Source organism: Opisthocomus hoazin, chromosome 5, assembly GCF_030867145.1.
Source record: "Opisthocomus hoazin isolate bOpiHoa1 chromosome 5, bOpiHoa1.hap1, whole genome shotgun sequence".
Lineage (NCBI taxonomy): Eukaryota > Metazoa > Chordata > Aves > Opisthocomiformes > Opisthocomidae > Opisthocomus > Opisthocomus hoazin.
Genome location: NC_134418.1, coordinates 65,851,040 through 65,872,141, shown reverse-complemented (window position 1 = coordinate 65,872,141; position 21,102 = coordinate 65,851,040). Strand labels below are relative to the sequence as shown.

Sequence of the window (21,102 nt, the reverse complement as noted above, 5' to 3'; positions counted from 1 at the left end):
GAAGAAACAGCCCCCTGTTTCTCAGACTGCAAATACTGGACTGTAGTGAGGAAGACTGAGAGTAGGAGGAGAATATGGCAGAGCGAAGGGGAAGCTTTTAAGGAAACCAAGGCAGGGAGAACAAGCATCTTAAATGGTATGGAGCACAGAGATCCCAGAGGATGGCCTGGGAAAAAAGGCAGCTCTAGGATGGGAGGAGAGGAGTTGTGGCAGGAAGATGAAGAGGGTGTGAACTATGTGGTTGAGGCAGGGGCACATGGACCGCAGGGAGAAGCTAGATGCTCTACGCTGGCATAAGCTGGAGATCGGGTCTAAGGATGAGGGGCCTCAGGGCAGGAGACGCTAAAAGCCAGAGTGAAAGGCTGAGAGGCTTGAGGCTGTGCAGGACGGTGGGGCAGGTGGGAATACAAGATAGCTCTACTAAGAATACCCTGATTTATGTACTGGCACATATACAAGAATGCTGCCCCTGCTCTTTCTACCCACATGAGCATCTCTTCCCACTCCTGTATCCCCTTCTTTGCAGTCAGAGCCTGTTTCGGTTTCGGCTGCCGCCGGCAACAAAAGCGCCACGCGGCCGCCCCTCCCCCCGCCGGCGTGCGGAGGAGAAATGGAAAGAAAGAGGCAGAAACTGGTGGGTCGGGATAAGGGCAGTTTAACAGAACAGCAAACAGAGGGAAAACAGGAACAACAACGATACAAATAAGGAGAAAACACAACCACGAACCGTACAACAGCCGCTCTCCCGAAACCGGACCGGCGCTGCGCCCGCCCAAGCCGCGAGTGCCTTCCCGCCGCACCGCCCCCCCCACCGGAACCCAGCGTGACGGCACATGGTATGGAATACCGGGCTCTGTTTGGCCGGGTGGGGTCGGCCCCCACCCCCCGGCTGTGCCCCTTCCTGGAGTCCGGTGAAAATTAACCCTGTCCTGGCCAAACCCAGGACAGAGCCACAGTAGCCTTGGCTCACGTTTCCATCTGTGTACTGGAGTGTGACAGTATAACATCTTCCATAGCCACTGCGAACCAAGGAAAGGTTTTGGTGTAGCTCTGGGTCCCAAAGTGTGTATGGGTGTCAAGCATAGATTTCAAAGTGATAGAGTGGCTATCAGGAGCAAATGATGGGGAAAATGAAGACAAGGAGACAACTTCTTTAGACAGATGGCAACATGAAGGCAATGTCTGAAAACTGTAATATGCTGAAAGTTCAGCCACTGCAGTGCTGGAGTTAATATTAACCTCATCAAATACCTATCAACTTGCTCTTACACATTCAAAAACTAATTGAAAAAAGGCCAAAGCTACCGCTCTAAAGTTAAGCATCCCAGTCAGAAGCAGAAATTAAACCATACATACAAGAAAAGATTGTAATTCTCACAGTCCTATTTCAGCCCTTAAGTAACCAGTCCCCCTATTGCCATCAGCAGTTTTGCCAGAGTAAGATCTGCAGAGTTCCATGCCAGGATATTACCATAGCAAACATTCACAGCTGACAGCTAGGGTACATTAGAGGGTCATACTACACCTTAGGGAGCATTAGGTAAAATGTGAACTGAAAATGCTGCATAAGGAGAAAGATGTCAGGAAGAAAGCAAGCCCCAGTATGATTTGATTTCGTAAGGGAAATTGCAGTGCAATCCTTGAATCTCAACGGGTACTACGCTTCTTGGTTTCACATGCTGTGAACCAGCAGCGATAAGAGGGAAGGGCTGACGACAGCCGTGATAATTTTTTCAGACAGCAGCAACCAGGACAGAACACAGCAAGCTACCCACTTAATTAGTGACATTCTATGCTACGAGCTTAAATTGCTGCTTTCTTAGACCTTTGGCCCAGCTACACAGGCAAAAAGGAAGGAAACTGAAATATTTAAATGCTCCTTCGTGGATGAAGGAGCAACAGCATCTATAATATTTCCTGCCCACTTGAGCACATACTGAGATACAATTTGCTTCCTGGGCCTGAGAGAGGCGAGCTACAGGGAGGAATCTGGGTAGGCCATCAGGAGGTTGCAGTTAATTTTATACCAGTCCTGTACGCACCCTGAAAGAAGGTAGTTTGCAAGACTGTGCCTTTTACACACTATCAAATCAAAGCAGCAATGCAGAGAGCCTGTTCTGTAAGCTAGTGATTGCAGTAAGAAGAAGGCTTAGGGTGTGCCCACGGAGTCCAAGGGACCATCATCCCAGCACAGCCAGTACAAGTACCTGTATGCCACCGATGCTTGCTTCTTGCAGCACTGCTGGCCAGCTGGGAGGTCAGGCGTATCAACAGGAGTGAGACAAGTCAAAGAAACCAGTGGACTCTCACAGATACAGATTTCAGGCAGCAGAGACCTGAAGACCACTTAGCCACTGCAATTCACTCTCTGCCACAGGCAAGGGAGGTAGGAAGTGATACCTTTTCTTTCCGTCTTCACCCGTATTTTTTTATTATATTTCAGGCAGGCCACCCTACAGAACTGGCCCTGTGGCAAATTCTTGGTTCAGAAACTTCCTCTATTCTCCTGGGGTGAATTTCGCACATGTAACCTACCTTGCAATACCCTTCTTTCCTAAGTGCAGTGCTTTCTCTGAGTAACATCACCAAAATAAAATGCACACGTTAGAGGGAAACCCTCTGATCTTGGTGTATGAGTGAGATCTGAGTATTATAGCCCTGCTACTTTGTCTTTTTCAATAAAAAAGGCTGCATGCTTAGCATTTTTCATTTTTTAGAGCCAACCAGTATGTTCCACTTTAGTGGCAACAACATCCCTTACCTAGCAAAGGACCTAATACCTAAGAAAATGGCCCTAGAAAAAAAACCCACAAGGAAAGATTTTTAAAACTTTCACAGGTGTGGGTGAAAGCTGAGGATGTTAGCATGGAGAATATTAGTCAGAGGGTTCAGATTTAAGAGAGAGGACAACTTATCCAAGGAGGCGGAGTTGTTTATAAATCTCAGCCTCTATCCCTATGGAGACCTGAGTACTGATGGTGAGTGATTTTACAAGGAAGTCTATCCAAACCTGACAGAAGGCTGCCACTGCTTCTTTCAGGCCCTAGGACTTTTTCCTGTTACCTGGCAGTTCAGTTTTCTGGTCAGACTCAAACAGCTGATGGGAGGGGGGCACTCGTGGTATTTCACTCACAGGCTCTTTCTTATCATAACCTTAACTGGCGTGCATCAAGCATATAGGACACATCAGCAGAGCACCAGCTAATAAGTCAAAACCCTTAGATGAAAAGCACCCTTAAACCTCCTGCTTTCACTAAGAATTCAAACAGCCAGAGTGTCATGAATTACAGCTCCAGTAACTAAAATCTCTTATTAGAGAGCTGTTCTTTCCTAGGAAATCGATCAGTTCTGGGAGCTGGTCTGACATTTTCAAGGGCAAAGAAGGGGAAATCTAGTAGATCAGATTCAACATTACATGCTTTGTAATCTGGTAACCATAAGTACATTTGGGAAGTACTGGTAAGAGGTCATGGTAAGGGGTCAGTGTTTCAGTTAACCCCAAATTAATACCTTCCATTAACTGCTGAATAACTGAACAATAGCTATACTGCATATGTGCCTGTAGACAGAAGTCTCACCCACAGGAACTGTTGACAAGGGATCTCACCATCAACATACAGTGCACCTACAGTGCTGGGGAAGCAAATCAACTGCAGTGAAAACACAGCCCTGGGAAGCAGATCTTAGTTCTATTTCCAGCTTTCTTGCAGATTTCATTTTCGTCTCTTGTAGATTGAGGATGATACGCTTATCTGCTTCCAAGGCTATCTGAAAGCTCAGTTAATGAATATTAGTAAATTATTTTGTTTTCACAAACTGCCTACCATTTCAGAATCAGGAAGTACAATTACAGCATATGCAATTCAGAACAGTCAGTTTTTTTATGAAGGATGCTGATTCAGCACCCGGTTTTAGTAAGCCCTATGAATACATCTTAAAAATTATCTCTCTGGGAGGAAGACAAATCAATCTTAATCTTCTGCCTGTTTACCCTGATGTAAATCAAACAGGCACAGTCTGCCCCTACAGAGCAAGCCATGTTGTGCTGAGCTCATGATGCACAAGGGAGTTCTTTCTTTAGTCAAGAGAGAGAGAATATGGTAAACATATTGATTAATCCTAACTATGTATTGAGAGAGCACAGCAAAAACTCCTAGGTGCACATTTATGCCTGATGTGTATCTCATAGCTTTCATTGTTACTTAAGTACTGAGATCCTGCTTTCTTAATCTATAGACAAAAAACAATTTCATTTTCATCTTTACTAATCAAGGCGTAGTATCTATCCGCTGCTTGGAAAGAGTGACTGGAAACCTCTGGCTTGTGTTCACAGCCTGGCACAGAAGCAGCCTGTTACTGTAATTAGCCTTCGTTCATACACTACCATGCATGCACTGCATTGCTGTAGAGGAGGCTCAGTCTCAGAGCTAAACCACTGTGACCACCAAGACTCATCTGGTTAAAATGTACGAAGTACAATAGCTGCCTATAATTTGATGAGTTTTATTTGAAAATTTCTGTCTAACTGTCTCTTAGCCACTGCTTCCTACAGATAATATTGCTTGACTGGCCCTCTCCAATTCAAGACTCATTGAATGATGCAGTCCTTAAAAGCATTATAGATGAGCAGAAGAGTTGAGCCAAAGGTCTCTAGACTGCATCAGGGCTGTCTGCAGAAGCTGTGCACAGCCCCAGAACACAAGCAGCACAGCAGAGACAAGGGCACAACCCGCAGTGCACCCCCGTTTGGTACATCCATAGGGGGCAAGTTAGACAAGCTGAAAAGAACATGGCATCAGGCCTCACTTCGGCTTTGCTTTTTTTTTTTTTGGCCATGACTCAAGGCTAATGAAGACCTGACAAACTTAGAAATAAGGTTATTCCTGTGATTTTAAAAAGAGGCATAATAAACACGCTTATTAACAGTGACAGCTTCATTTTTTCCCCCAGGTATCTTGAACTCAAAGCCTGAGCTGAATTTTCTGGAGATCCTGGCACTTCTGGTTCAGGAGAGAGCTGAAGAAGCAGCACCCCGGAGAAAGGATCATCTTGGCAATACTGAAGTGCTGTCATAGTGCCATATGGGACATTTCCAGCCATGCCAAAAGAAGGAAGAACTAAAAATATTGCTACAGCCCACTCTGCTTGAGGCTTCCCACCCAGTTTTGAGCTCAGAGCAGTTTGGATAAGCAGCCAAATCATGAGAGATTTCTCTCAGCCAATCTGAACTCTGCAAGGTGCACACAGTCATCCCTAGAAATTACTATTTGCATTGCCTGATAGGATTTTTAAAAATAAATGAAAGGAAGAAAAAGAAACAATATAGTACAGTGACTTCAGTAATAAACTGTTAAGTGCTGACACTTACTTTGCTCTGTGGTCATTGCAAAGTCAATCAATCTGTCATATCTTTAGTCTCTTAATTTATAAAATGAGATCTATAGATGAGCTCCTTAGCTACCACATGAAATCTAGACCTAAAGTTGCCAAAACTTCAAGGGCAGACTAGTTCTGAGATTCTACATGGTGTCCAGCTCTGACAAGGACATGAAGATTTTCTTTGCTGGTTTAAAGGATAAAAGAGAAAGTCTGAAAAGTCCATCAATATCTTCAATGCAGAATCAACTTGAAGAATTCTGTCCAAACATGGAATATTTTATTTAAAATTCTGAACATTAGAAAGGACATATTAAAGACACAAAAAGTCAAGCTCGTTCCATCTCTGCAGCCTCTTGCTCTGTGGAGCTGTGAACATTTCCTAATAGCAGTCAGCAAAGAGGACTGAAATCTCTGAACATGACTTTGCTTTTTCTACTGCTAGGCATGTATCTTAGAATATGACAGCACTTATCAGCATTTTTTGGAGCATTCATTTTATAGTATGCCATTTCCAGCCCTTTCACACTTTTAAGAACAACGCTACTTATGACCTTGGAAAAAATGCTGCTGTTTGAATCATGACTGGATGCTCAAATACTGGAAATGCAGCTAAAAATGAGAACTAGATGCGGATTAATTAAAGTCATATAAAAAAAAATAACCTGGCAAGTTTAAATGGGTTGTGTTCCTATTAACTTCTTCCCTCTTGCCTCCCAGGAAGGTCTCATTTGAGACTGAAATAGTGTAGTCCCTGTAGTCATGACACCGCATACAAAGCAGCTGCTCTTTTAGTTCAGACAGAGGAAAATACTTTAATAGCTGCCTCTCTGAATGACAGCGCCTACCTGCCTTGCTAAAACATGCCCTTAGTCTCACGAGGAAAGTCACAACAAAACAGAAGGCTACTTACTAGCATTCCATAGAGTCCATGCAGGAGTATTAGAGACTGAAATTCACTGTGCCTCTGATCAGCAGCTTTAGCTCCCTGCAGCATTCAGACAGTTGGTCCCATTATGGCCATCAGGCGGCTGAGTTAAAGGGTGGCCTTGCACAAACATAAACAGCTTGTCAGCACAAGCCAAAGAGGCGGGCCGGCCCTGCCAGCCACAATGCGAGCCAATGATTAGCTCCTTCGCATTCTGCCTGTTCGAGATACTGCGTTTCATTCTTAGGTAGGGGAACAAGAGGGACTGACTTGGAAGGGCTCGTGCTTGACGGTTTGCTGCTAGGCAGTAAAATGCTTAAGGTGGAAGGAAAGAAAAAAATCAGTAAGTCACTTTAGGAAAAGCATATATTTGCTGCATATTCATACAGACACTTTGAGAAAGCCCAGGGGCATCCCCAATGCATTGTTCCTTTTAGGTCAATCAAACAAACAAACTAACAAAAAAATCCTGTGAATTAAGTTTAGCCCATATGCACTGTAAAGAAGTTTCACTTGAAAAGTCTCTGATTTTTCTCCCCTCCATCCTTTTTATTATTCTCATCCTTCCTAGCACACTTTGTTTGCTGACACTGGGGTTTCAAACTTCCCTGTCACAAATGTCTTACCCCGACCTTCTTGACCTGACCCCCCAACCTTCATTGATCCTCCCATGACTGCTTCTCTTCACCTCCGTCTTAACTGCTTGTTCTTTCGGTCCTGATCTCCCCAAAAGAGCATGGTCACAACATAGGCACCTAGGGCAAGGCTCGGTGAGACAACCAAGCTGACCTAGTGACTTACTGCTGTCAGAAGTGGACGTATTGAGCCTCCCCTCTCTTCAGCACAACACTGTGCCCCGTCTGTCCCACTGCCATCATTTCAAGGAAGGGCAATACAGCACACAAGCAAATACTCCTCTGTCAGTTCAGTGATCTTAAAGGGACAGGAGAGGTATTGCATGGAGTGAATACTCCCTGAAATTTAAGCTCCTTCGGATATTGCCTCAGCCATTTATGATCCCACCTGTCTCCTCAAGTTCTCTCCTTTGTTGTTTGAATTGAATAGTTCCTAGTTAACTGAATACCCCACTTACAGCTGCTGATCCCATTTCATCCCAGCTCTGTCCTACTTTCTTATGCCTCTGGTTTGGCTGTGAGGCCTGTCTGCCACCAAAATCAGTCTTATCAAGTCTCTTGTAATAACTCCCTGCAGAAATATCATGCTTTGTTCTTCAGCCTCAGCCTCTTTAAGCTCTTTTCTGCTTTGGAAAGAATTAAAATCCTCCTTAAAAACCATGCCATCTTTTTGGCTTTCACTGTTTTTCTCTGACTGTTCTGATTCATTCTTCTCTCTGCATCTACCTCTTCCTCTCTCACACTCCCAAGGCACCCTACTTCTTGTCATATTCTATCCAGCTTTTACTATTTTCTTGTGCAGATTCCAATATCACCTTTATGTCAATGATTTATAAGCATGCATTTCTGTTTTTCAGCTTTCTGCTTTTCTCCGGTTCCATATTTTACCCTGTGTTTTAGGCATACTGTATTAAATGCCTTGACAGCTCCTAATTTTAAGATCCTTTTCTGGGGGCAAATCAAAGCAGTCCAGTCACACTACGTTCATTACTGTACAGTTTGGCACAAGTCGTTTCCCTCCTCCTCTGCTTCGGTAAAGGAGCTGAGCCCCCTGCAGAAGCAGATGCTGAAGTTCGCACCTCGTTCCACGGGCAGGCATACCGCAGCTCTCAGGCTTCTGCTAACAGAGTTCTGGCACAGAGCGCTGCATCACAATGTGTTGGGGTCACGTTTGCAAGGCTTTTTTCACAGTGAGACATACTAGGCATGTTCTTCAATGATGTCTGGGATTCTGGTGCAGTTGCACGGCTCCATCAGCTGCCACCCAAGTATATAACCTACACTGCCTATACTTCTGTCCAGATTTCCTGCTTAGTTAACCCTCTGCCATCCACATTAACAACATTATTTCACCAGAGCTCTCTTCTTCTAGTATTTCTAACGTAAATCTTGGCCCAGATCCACTGTGTGATCACAGTATCTGATTACTTTAATTGTTTTGATTACTGAGCCTGGATCTTCTTCCCAATGCACCTGCATTGTTCTCCACAGAAAATTCAGCAACTGAGTTCATCTTTTGTTCTATATCCCAGCCACATTGCCTACATCCCCATGAAAGCCATGCTTTCTTGTCCTGAGCTTCAAGGCCTTTTCAGAGCTTCTCCTTTCTTATTGATCCATTCCTGCAGCTCTCTTCATCACAAGGCCTGTCTTTTCAGCGTTCTCTCTTCCTACAAAGCTGTCTTTTTACCTTGTCCTCTATGCAGAGAATGCCCTGCTTCATCAAATGAACTTATCTATTCTTCTTTCTTTTGTACAATCCATGTGTCACAAAATATAGAAATAATGTATCAGAATGAGAGTGAGGACCAACAAATAGGCAATGCAGAAAGAGATGTTTCATTTGCATATATAAATTATATGTGCTAAAAATTTTCTATGTATCAACCATATACCATACGTTATGCACCTTGCACTGTTAGATTTTTTTTTTTTATGGAAGGGGATAGGCATCAGAAGCCCTTGATGGATATGGATCAAGTGCCCAAACACTGGACACGAGATTGTGAAAAGACTGCTATAAAAAGACTGTTTGTAGATGCACAAGAGAAAGCAATCTAGCTATTGCATCTCCGATTCCCATGGCAATTTATTTAAGATGCTAATTCGGTGTAGCCACAAATAAAGAAACAAAAGAGAGAGCAAGAATGAGCTGATTTAGTGGACTACATTGAAAAGGCACACTTTAGACAAAGTCACCCTGGGTCTAACTCCTGCGACTCCACTTATAGAATTCTGCCAAGGATGAAGCTGCCTCTTTGTCCTTAAGCCTTGTATGATGCAGGAAAATGTTACCAGCACTGCCAGCGGTACCAACCCAGGCACCAGCTAAGTGAGATGCCCAAGCTGGTTTAGCAGCTTATTTCTACCAAAAGGGTCGTCCTGCCCCCTTCTCTTTATCACCATTCGCAGCTGCACAGGCCTGCACATGTTCTGGGAATGGCGTGAAAGCTCACAGGCCCAATTTGTCTTGCTGGATATGTTTTTCAGACAGGTTAATGATCTAACTCATCTCCCTGCCATATTAAACAGCGCAAGAGCCAGCGGAGGGAAGGAGTAAACAGATGTGGCTGGAAGCAGGAGAGGGAAAGAGGTGGAGACTATAATCACCACCTTGTTTTTCATAAGCAGAAAGCTGGCTGTCATCCCCAGAAGTTACAATGCATTCTGGGCGAGACCCAGAACTATGAGCCCCAAAACCACGCCACTCTTAAACACAAGGTCCCAAAGCTCCTGTAACCCCTTGTTTGATTTCCAGACAGCACTGAAATGTTTTATTGAAATGTATTTTCCAAAGGAAGGTGAAGCTTTATTTTAACTAAACGTAAGTTTCTGAAAATATAGTAAAAATTTTATTTCCTAGGCAAAAATTTGGATAGGAGAAAGATTCTGATGGGCATATAAAGGAAACATTTAAGTTTTCTGCATCTGAAAACAGAAAGTATTTGGGTTATGAATCACCAGAACTTAACTTTGCCCACTCCCTAGGTTGCAGGCTGCACGCGGTAACATTTTGACTCTGTCCCCTTCCATATCACCATCCATGCATCTGGCTTTTACCATCTATTGTTTGCTTGGTAAAACTGTTTTCTTCCTTTCCCTTTCTGTGGCCTCAGCCTAGCCTCACTCTGCCCTTTCTCCTTAAAATACAATCCCAGCTGGATGCCATTTTGCCTGTCCTCTGCTTCTCCTTTGGGGGCCAATGAGGAACCTCAGGCCCCCTGAGGCTCAGCCTGACCAGTTCACATCTACACCTCTGCTGGGAGGAGACCTCTCCTGCTTCTCCAGCAGCAGCCGCCGAAGCTGCAGAATGGAGTGGCGTGAGAAGATTTTTACCATGTTTTACTGGCCTGGTTTCAATTATAAAGTGGGTCACAAGTTATTCCCAGAAAGCACACAAGCGCAAGCAATGAAAGACTTTGGATAGTGACAAAAGAAGTGAAACTCTGTAGATGAATTGTTTCATTTTTCTTTAAAAAAGGAAAACAAATGGCAGAAATGGCAAGGGGAAGAGATCGTGTGCAGATGCAGCATACTAACACACGAGGTTGCAATCAGTGGGAACTTGGGCTTTGTCCCAGCTCAGACCATGTGCACTTTGAACTTTGAGCTCTTGGACCATTTCCTAATTGGAGAGCCAGCGACACACTGCGGAACTATTTAACCCTTTGGTGGTGTCTCATGAGGTCTAGCAAATGCCAGAGCAGACTCTGGGGATGTGTCTAACCCCTGGAGGCCACATCTGACTGCAGGAAATATCCCTGTGCTCCGAATGGCTTAGTGAAACAACCGCTGTCAGCACCTCACTCTTCACGGCGCTCTACGCAACAAGGTCAGGCTTACAACTACTCCTTCCTGCACTGCTGAACGATTGCTGGGATCTCCCTCTAATCTGCCAGCTCCCCATCCAGAATCTGTCTCTCTTCGAGGCTTGTCACGTCTCCTCCACGCTCATCAGTAATGTCACACCACGGATCAGATCAGAGATACCCGCCTGGAACTTCACAGTGTAAATAATGCCACATTGCACACAAGAGACTTACTTCTCCGCTTCACAGGAGTGGAAAAGCAGCAGACCATTATAAAATTGTAACTGTAACCAAAAATACAAACATTATCGCATTAGAAGCTACATGGAGAGAAATGATGGTTATATAGCTGATGTATATCAACAGCTGTCATACTATTTCTATCCTATCTGACTGTCACTGGTGTTGTAGTTAGATCTGGACTAGTGATTTCATCTTTTATACCCCTCTGTAACATGGTAATATTATGTCTTACCTGTTTCACAGAAGTTCTGTGTGGATACATTTACAGTGCCCTGAAGCTGTCACTGAAGACCTTTTGGACATACGAACTGTTACTACTTCCATTACTGATTTGAGAAATACATCCTTTGAAAGCCAATAACCGGGATAACTACTTTGGAAGGATAAGTTTTGTTTAAAATTTCCTGCCACTTCTAAGGTCAGTCATTCCAAACGTAACAAATACACTCACAAAAGGAGAGGTGCCTCCAAACATACATGCATCGTGGGTAAAGACTAACTTTGAGGTTGTAGAGCACAGTAAATCTCCAAGATTAAACTCCTTATCTGCAAGTTTTCTCCCTATGTACCTTGAGTCCTGTGTTCTGGTAAGAGGTGATTCACAGGCCCCAGAGCTCATAGCCAGCCTTTCAAGTACAAACCACTCTTTCTTTGCACGTGCCTTTCATTTGCCATTCAGGCATGCTCTACCTTACATGCAGACTGAGGGCCTCAATTTCCCATCTCGCCTGGCCGTCCGGTAGGCTGGGAGTTTCTGAGCCTCAGGGTTGTCTAGACTCCATTGTGACTGCAGGGTAGCAAGAAATATCAAAGCTGTCTAGTACATGTGCTGCCAAAGTACTAAAGAACTCAGTCAAGGGGCAAAGCAGATTAGCCTGTCTTGGACACCCTGCTGCCATAACCGGGCTTCTACACCCAAGCTGGCTACAAGCTACTTTGAGCTGTGCCATCCTACGCTACAGGCATTTCTCTGCTAAATTCTGTGAACAAATCTAGACACAACATTTAAATTCCACTGTTGTTCAGGGATGATTCATGCACTTCTAGTGGGATCTTTCAAACAGTGCTGAAACACCCCTTAGCTATGATTAGCTTTAGAGTTCAAAAAAATATTTCAGAAGGACAAATGTGTTGGCTTTGGAGCAGACCTACATTCAGAGTGTCAGGTACTTCCAAAAAGACCCACTGACACCAGCAGCACACACATCCACCCTAATTTCAAATTGCAAGATGATGCTTCTTCAAGGAATGCTTTTCTAGATAACAGTATAAACATTTTCAGCAGTATCTTTAGAACTGATACGAAAAAAACCACACCCCCTCCCTTCTTAGGTATGGCCTATTTTTCAGTATAGGCTTGTTCACGAGGAAAAACAAATAGCTTCCCTGGTACCTCACACCTCTCTGCGGGCTGAGATGCCCCTGTTCACACAGAACTCAAGGGAGATATTCAGAATAACTCCTTTGTGAAGACCTTGCTGTCACACAACAAATAGATACAATTAATTAGAAGACTGCCTTCAAGATAGCAGTGGCTCCTGCTCCCATTATAAACCCTATTCATCTTGAACTCAGCAGTAAAATATCCCACTTGCCTCTTTGGCACAGAAACAAACCTCTGCATCAATAAGAGCAAAGGATGCTCAGAGACCAGGAGGTATTTGCCCATCACAGGAAAAACGCTCAGATTAGCAATGCAGTGACCTTGGTTCAAAGCAAGCACTTTAATATGCGCCTTCCTTTTAAGCATATGAGAACTCCCGCTGATATCCCTGGCACATCAATGAGGTCAGCCATGGATTTATCCAGGAACTAAAAGGAATTAACTCGCTTCTCACACACACACACGCTTACCCTGAATAATAGCCAGAAAGGTCCGCACCTCACAGTGCAGATGTGCCTTGTCCCTCCCCATTCCCAATGTAGGTCAGCAGTTTACCTCTCCCTGAATGAGACTACCCATGCATGTTATGTCGCCTGCCTACTTGCTGAATCAGAGTGAGGGGGATACCAAGAAAAATGCTACATCCAGCTTACTTCTACACTCCCTTTTTACCCAGCAAGCCTAGACAAAGTGTGCTAGTTACCTAGCATGCAGAAACACTTTAATAATTCACACACTTGAAACGGTACTGCAGAAGCACAACAAAGGTCAGAATCTTTCCCTTGAATGAACAAATGCTTTGAAAAAATGGTGATGTGTACTTACAGCAGCCCGCAAGGAAACAAGACAGTCCAAGTTTTCAGTATCCTCACATAACAGGCTAATAAGAGGGAATTTTGATGAATTACAGGTGTTCTCAGCTCAGGTTTCTGGTGATTACCCATTCCCCTATAAAAACAGAGCCATGCTAGTTCTCAAGCAAAGCTCTGTTACAGAGGTATTCTGAACAGTAGGAGAGGGAAAGAAGACCTTCATATCAAAAGACATTACAAACTTTAGCCTTGCAGGAGAACCTAATTAGAATATAAAAGTACCCTGATCCAAGTAGCATATGGCTAAAGCTGTCATGTAATCAGAACCAAACCACCTCCACGTCTGGATTTAATTATGTCATGCCATTTTATAGCAGCCTAAGAAAACTGAACTGGGGGTCAAAATAATCCCAGAGTAGTTCTTCAGTCAATGAGACATACAAGAACCTGGGTAAAAATGGGTAGCAGACAGTATCAGCAGAATGAGCATACAAAGGTTCTTATTAAAGGAAAGAATAACAAACAAGTCTATAGACAAATAGCTCACTGCAGACTGAAAGCACCAACGCTATCACAAATTTCTGCACGGTCTATAAAAGTCACACAAACCTACTAAACTAATGCATACTGAAATAATGGAGTTCTGTTCAAGATGCTGTCACTGATTTGAAAAGAAATGGAATTCATGGAATGCTGAAATGCTTCAGAAATACGTATTTTGTTACAAGTTTTCATGTATTTAAAACACATTCTCCATAAGAAAATATTTGTATGGATTGTATGTTTATATAGTAACTGTAACTTACAGGGAAAAATCTACATAAGAACATACTTGTAATTAACATGGAAGTACAAAAGACATGACTGAGAATTAAATATAACATTTAATTTTTTATTCAACGTGAGTCTAAAATCAACCGAATTGTATCTTTTTATTTGCAAACAAAAAAGCCTAGATATATTTCTTGCAAATGTTAACTGGGAGGAAGAAAAAGTATTCTGCAATATTACCTAGCTAGCAAAGATGTTTGGGGATATTGTATATTCTATCTCAAGCAACTAAATACAGAAAAATGTATATGCAAAAGCAATACCAATGCTACCTAAATTTGTAAAGGTTTTCCGAAGACATGCAGAATGAAATAAAACTAACATCTCTATAACCTGGATCCAGCATCGCCATGATATTTTTCTAGTAATATGAAATCAGTGCCACCTCAGTCTGCTTTATGTTCTTTTTTTTTTTTAACTGCCATTTAAAAAAGCCCATTTCTTTCAGCATTCAGTCTTCTTATGGCTCTAAAAGTAATTAATATGCTGCCTCATTCCTTGAGCAAGGACTCCTTGATTTCTGTTAAAACAGTCACAGCTGCCTGACTGCAGCTCAGTGCTCTACCAGGGCTTTTGTGTTGACCCTGTCCACGACAAGGATTAAATTATAGCTTGCACACTGTGATTCTATTTGCACACAAGGAACAAAATCTGTTGTGAGGTAATACTGCATAGTACCCAGTGTCTGGATGAACAGCAGGCCTTGAACATTTCTGTGCATTCACTTGTGCTTTTCTGCGTGCTAGTCAAGACCAGCAATGCGGCACGTTTAAAGGAGGCTTCTAGCTTTAAAAGGATTGCTGTTTGCTTTTGGTTGCTTCCTGACTCAAGCTCAAGCTGAAAGAGACCTCGCAGAAGGAGGCAATGATAGTTGCAATATAATTGCTAAAATTAAACAATTGCTTGGATTAATGCAGTTATTTTAAAGCTATATTTCTTGGTCAGTTTAAGGACAGGTTGAAGACAGCAAAAAGCACAAGTCAGCCAGAAAGGAAGCTTTTCTTGCAGTCAGTCCCACTGGCATCCCTACATATGACGATGCCTAAAACAAAACACATATGAACCCCTTGATATTTGTCGTAGTTTAACCCCAGTTGGCAACTAAGCACCACATAGCCAGAGGATTCAAGAGTAGTAATGTGCTCAATTCAGAATAACAAGACACAGGATCTCTGTAAGGAAATATTCTGCAGATTCAAAAAATCTGTTTAACTTTTGAATGTCTGCCCAAAGCAGCATTTTGTTGTCAATTGTTCATTTTTAGTGCATGTTGATAGTATCATCTGTAAGTATGGTAATTTCATATTTCTCCATTAAGTGACTCTGCTCTCCGCAGTTAACAAATTGACAGTCTTTAGTGGCTGGGGTGAAATTTTTAGTGCTAGATCTTTGCCTTGTTAAAAAAAATTCAGCCAAAATCATTGAGTTGTTTCTGAGAACACGACTAAGAAAAATCAGATTGCTTTGCATGATAAAAATTCTGGTTTCTTTATCTGAGAACCATCAAAATCCACTGCTTTGCAATAGGAGCCTGAACACTAAACAATAGGGAGAGGCTTTATTCCAGAGAATGTCTTTTTAAAATCACATGAATCACTAGCTTCACTGTGTCCTGATGCATACTCATTTGGGAGATGAATTTTTGATGTGATATAGGCAGCATTCTTTCTGTCCTTTCCTAGTGTTTGTGTAGCATACTACTGATACCCTATTTTTTTTTTATGCTGAGGATGTATTGATACCAGTACGTTTGTAGCTACTTATGTTTAGACTTATTATTTGACACTCACTAACAGAATTATACAATCACAGAAGCACAGAATGGCTCAGGGAGGAAGGATCCTCTGGAGGTCATCTGGTCCAACCCCCCTGCTCAAGCAGGGCCACCTAAAGCCTGTTGCCCACGACCACGTCCTGTCAGGTTTTGAGTATCTCCAAGGATGGAGACTCTATAAACCTCTCTGCGCAACCTCTGACAGTGCTCAGTCACTCTCAGTGAAAAACCGTTTCCTGATATTCAGACAGCACCTCCTGTGTTTCAGTTTGTGCCCATCGTCTCTTGCCCTGCCGCCGGGCACTACTGAAAAGAGCCTGGCTCCGTCCTCTTTACACCTTCCCTTCACATATTTGTACATGTTGATGAGATCCCTCCCGAGCCTCCACTTCAAGATGCAGGGCGCCAGCTCTCTCAGCCCTTCCTCATAGGAAAGAAGGTCCCATCCCATCATCTTCAAGGCCCTTTGCTCGATTCTCCAGTAATGTCCATCTCTCGCATATACTGGCGAGCCCAGAACTGGACACAGCACTCCAGGTGTGGCCTCACTGGTGCTGAGTAGAGGGGAAGGATGGCAATACCTCTCCTAATGCAGCCCAGGGTACCATTCGCCTTCTTTGCTGCAAGGTTATTAACACTTGAAGAAAGCCTGCTTTGGGATGATAGCTTTTGATGCCAACTAAAGACTTGTGTCCTCATTGTATAGGTCAAATTCCTACTGTTTTTCTTTTCCGTCTACAAACCACTATAACATCTACAATTTGTAAGAATAACACACACCTGGATCTGGGCACAAAATTTTTGGTCAAAGAGAATGGAACAAACCTCTAGAATAGATTAGGTGAGACCAAACAGTGCACACACTACTTTTCATAAAATTTTTTTCTTCTCCATTGGTAAAACTAATTTGTCCTCTCCTATGTAGCAAGCCTCAATCAATACTTATAAAGTGAAGATATAACATGTAAAGAGATAAAAATAGAAATCCCATTCAGGTAGATGTTTTGTACCGAGAAATAAAAAAAAATCAAATACTCTGTAGAGACCTCTCGACATATCAGTACTGCAGTCAAATTTACATAAAGGGCTGCAACAGACACGGCCTTAAGTATAAGCCTTACAGCAGAGGAAGATCCTAAACAAGACACATCAAACCCAATTCAACAAAAAAGGACAGAATAAATTCACAAGGTGCTGATGGAAACTCTGATATAAGCATAAGTACTCCCACGAGAAGCCCTCTCAGACGACAGTACCTTTACATATTGCCCTACAAAAATTCTCCAACAAGAAATACTGCCCTTTTCATTGCATTTTGTACTAACACCATTTCCTCACTGTCAGGGCTGTTCCTTCCCTATTTACAGCTATGTTAAGCAGCTCAAGACCTCATGGTGTTCAAGAAGAGGGCTTTGCAGGTGAGCAATAGTGGAAAGTCTTGGTTCAGACAGAGCCTGTGGAATCTGTTCAGTGAATGAACCAAGTGAATGGAAAAAAGAGACTCCCCCCTGTCTGTATTTCTCCAAGCTGGCTCTTAGTGGGGCCAGACTTTGTCTATAGCAAATAAAATGGCCAACAATTGTTAGTAGCAACAATTAAGCCATTCATTGTGCCTTTTGGAAAATGATGGATGGAGTTTCTTGTACCATCCACACCCCAGCTGCAGTCTTTATCAATTCCTCCTTCATGAAAGTTGTGCTATTTGAGCATCTGTTCTGAATCAGTAGATAAACAAACCACTATGGACTTCTTTGTACACATACCCATTGACAGACAGTCCTGTAAAGAGACAGCAATCCACTGACCTAGAGAGTTGCGCTGTTAGTGTGATAGGCAGCCCTAAACCTACTTTTAGTCTCCATACCTGATTAAACCAATCAGTTGAAGGGCTCTTGCGTTCTCTTTATAAACCTCTTTATTTAGATAGTTCACCAGAAGTATAGATGACATAGTGATGTTGTGCCATTTGTTGCCATTTGTTCCTCTGGCAACACTCAAACTTTCCTCAGTGACAAATGGAGGGCAAGTATATTTACAGAAAAAGGCTTTCCAGATGATAGGGTCAGGTAGTGTGGGGTCTCTGCTGCTGAAGGACCTAAGCAACCTTTTCCTAGCTCCATAAATCAGGGCTGCATAACATCAGCTCTGATTTCTCCTAGGGCTAGATAGCTGAGGATCAAGGAGCATCAAAGAGCTTTCTTCCTTCTGTCCTCCACAGCACTTGCAATCAGGTGATGTCCCCTCTGTGTCTAACTGCCCTCACATCTTCAAGAATAAAGCAAAGCAAAACCTTTCAGAAGACATTTTAAGGACAGAATCATTTTTTAAAAGCATTACCCTAAGCCAATGATGTGGCCTTTTATTGCCCCAAGAGGATAAACTCATACTTCCCGAGAAATAAAAATAACAGTGTTTTGCTAGGTGGTCCTCCCTTACCTACAATCTCTGATGCTGACCAAGAAATGAACACTTCTGGAAAAAGGAATTTGCTGCAATTATTAGTCCAGTGCATGGATAATCAAGGTCAGAACCAAAGCAACCCATCACGAGTCTCCTAATAATTACAATGAAAAATAATGACTTCTTTCCTCATCGATAATTATTGATTTCTAGAAGATGTCCGATGTCCATAGCATGGTGTTCATTATAAGCACTAGACAAAGCTATCCATGTTACAAGCTTCATTCTGTTAACTCTCAACATGCTCTTAAAAACAGAAAAAATCTTAACAGATTGTCTGTTTCTCATTTTAAATTGCAAATCTTATAGAGAAAAAGGGTACTTTGGCTATTCCACCGGGTAGGAACACTGGTGGTTGGAAGACCCTTTGGGGTAAAATTTTGCTATGACAATATGCAGTATGAGTTACATTCACTTGTAGGATGGCTATGTCTTGGCCCAAGGTTAACATATATATATTGCCCTGAGAACTCCAAATACGCCAAAATAATTTGGATGTTAGTTTATCTAATTCTTTACCTCTTTTCAGCCACATTGCTTCACTTTTATATAGCAATTACCTAATGCCTCAGCATTAACTAATGACTAATTTAAAATCTGACGGCTACACATACTGTAACAAAGCTCTGGATTCAGATATGTCAGTAGGGCAACACTCAGAATGCCAAGGAAGTCCATGTCTGGTTCATTAGAAAGCATTCAACAGAGGTAGCTCACTTCCAGTCTATAGACTCTCTTGGTTCTTAAAAGGGCCCCTTGCATGAGTAAATTCCCACTGAATTGAAGGGGAGGTGGGAAACAGAACAGAAAAAGTATTTAGCTTTTTTGAATGACTCGCCTAGATACGTAAAGGAAACTCAAAAGTACAGAAGCCTTTAAATTAAGACTACCCATCTTTCTAAAAGACAAACAAGCTGCAGTGACTTGGTTATTTCTGATTTACTATCTCAAAATTATGTCATTACTTTTAGGAATGCTTTGAAATACACGAATGATAGGACAGGATTTCAGAATGTTCTTAACAGTAATCCATACCACTCCTGGGGATAAATTATTTTGCCTTTGACCTTCTAGCTTATCCATTTGGGAATCATATTATTGTCTCATAAAAAAAAGAGGCACCTATCTTAATATCCCTGAACTAATGGGTTCTGCAAAATCCTTTCAAAGTACTGGCTTACCATATTGATAAACTACTGCTTTATCCATCCAGATCAAGCTGGATTTATGACTAATTGCATGCTTGCAAATAATCTTTCAGACTGTTTTAATCATTTTTCCCTGTATGCAACAAAAAAAACACACAAACATTTGATGAGTACAATAGCCCTTCATGTTTTGCAGCTCACATTCATTTGGATTCTTTCAACTGCTTTATGGAAGGGAGAACAGTGCCACTGTCAGAATATATTTAAATTTTGGCTGACACCAATGTCTATTTAGTTTTCAATATGTCACCACGGTTATACAAGTTGCACTGTCAATGCAAAAAGAGGTATTATTGCAAAATATAGTTTCAAGCTGACATTAGAAAATCCTGGGAAATTCAAGGTATTGAATCTTTCCAACTGCAATTTGTTTCTCTGGGATCCTTTAGATTTTTTATTTCTGCATACAGAACTAGGTTTATGACCTCATAATAAAAGTGGTGCTCAGAAATCATAATGGTTTGTGCAATATAAATTTCCAGAAAGAATAATTATGCAATTTCGCTCAGTTATGTCAGTTACATTGTTAAGTTCTAGCTTGTATTCACATGCTACAGTCATGCCTCATGAAGGATATCTGAAGAGTGTACAAACTGAATAAATGAAATACCTTCACAACGGAATAGTGTACTATAGTACAGCTTTGCAAACTAGAGGGTTGTTCTGACTGATTTCAGACAGCAGATTCAGTCCGAGTTTATGGGTATAAGAACCACTGAGTACCTTACACCATACCGTTCAAACAAAAGGTGGCAGAAAAGATGATGTGTGACTTCTCCTGAAATCTATTTGTAAGATGGGTAAGGAGCAGAGATATGGAAAAAATTAGTCTTATAGAAAATATAGATGAAGACTCTCATCCCATATTATGATCCTCACTGTTCACCTGCCCAAATCACAGTACATGGTCCATGATGAGTCAAATACCGGCTGACAGTCATGTGTCACGTTGTTGCTATTTCATGCCAATAATTAACATTGAAATTTAGATCCTGTAAATAACCACAGGTAAACATGCTTCATTAAATTTAATAATCAATATTATTACCTTAGTAATTAAGTTCATCATGAGCCTTATTGACTTAGTAATTGACAATAGTGTCTTAACGATTTTAAGGGGAATCTTCATCCATGGCCCACAACTATTTTGTAATTATAGTCATGTTTTGGTCAGTTGAGTTAATTTCCATTAATATACTTCATTAACTTCATAGCTAAACATTAACAGCCTAAGGGAGATACTCCAAGTGAATCAGTAAAACAGCTCTGAAATAAGGTCACAGTCTGTATGTCATTTTCCTATTTTAATAACATGCAATTTCAAGCCCATGTCTAGGCAAACTCTGGTATCCTGATGACCAATTCAGTTACAACATACTACTGACATCCGTATTCTGAATTCAGATAAAAGGCAAACAAGAAAGGTGGTAACTGTATAATAAGAGATTTTTGCTTTATTTTTAAAATAGCTTGTAAGCAATCTGGGGCCAAGGGTTATCTTCTGTTTCTATAAAGTACCTAGCTCAGTGATCTTCCAATAAAAGTGTTCCTAGATGCTACAGAAATAGGAGAGAGTAACAGTAATACAGATGCAGAATAAAACTATAATGCCATTAGTACAAGTCAGTATTTCATATCAGGT

The 21,102-nt window shown here is 41.9% G+C and overlaps 1 protein-coding gene across 8 annotated transcripts in view; it reads right to left on the bottom strand.

The window, feature by feature from the left end:
• Positions 1 to 21,102, bottom strand: part of TRIM2 (tripartite motif containing 2) — a 120,381-nt gene that overhangs the window by 70,856 nt on the left and 28,423 nt on the right. Inside the window, exon 1 of one of the 8 annotated variants that reach the window (XM_075421576.1) lies at positions 6,290 to 6,395. The exons of the other annotated variants lie outside the window; for them this stretch is intronic. The gene's annotated coding sequence lies outside the window, so the exon portion shown is untranslated. Of the gene's footprint in view, positions 1 to 6,289; positions 6,396 to 21,102 lie in introns of those variants that run through there. 8 annotated transcript variants of the gene reach the window in all.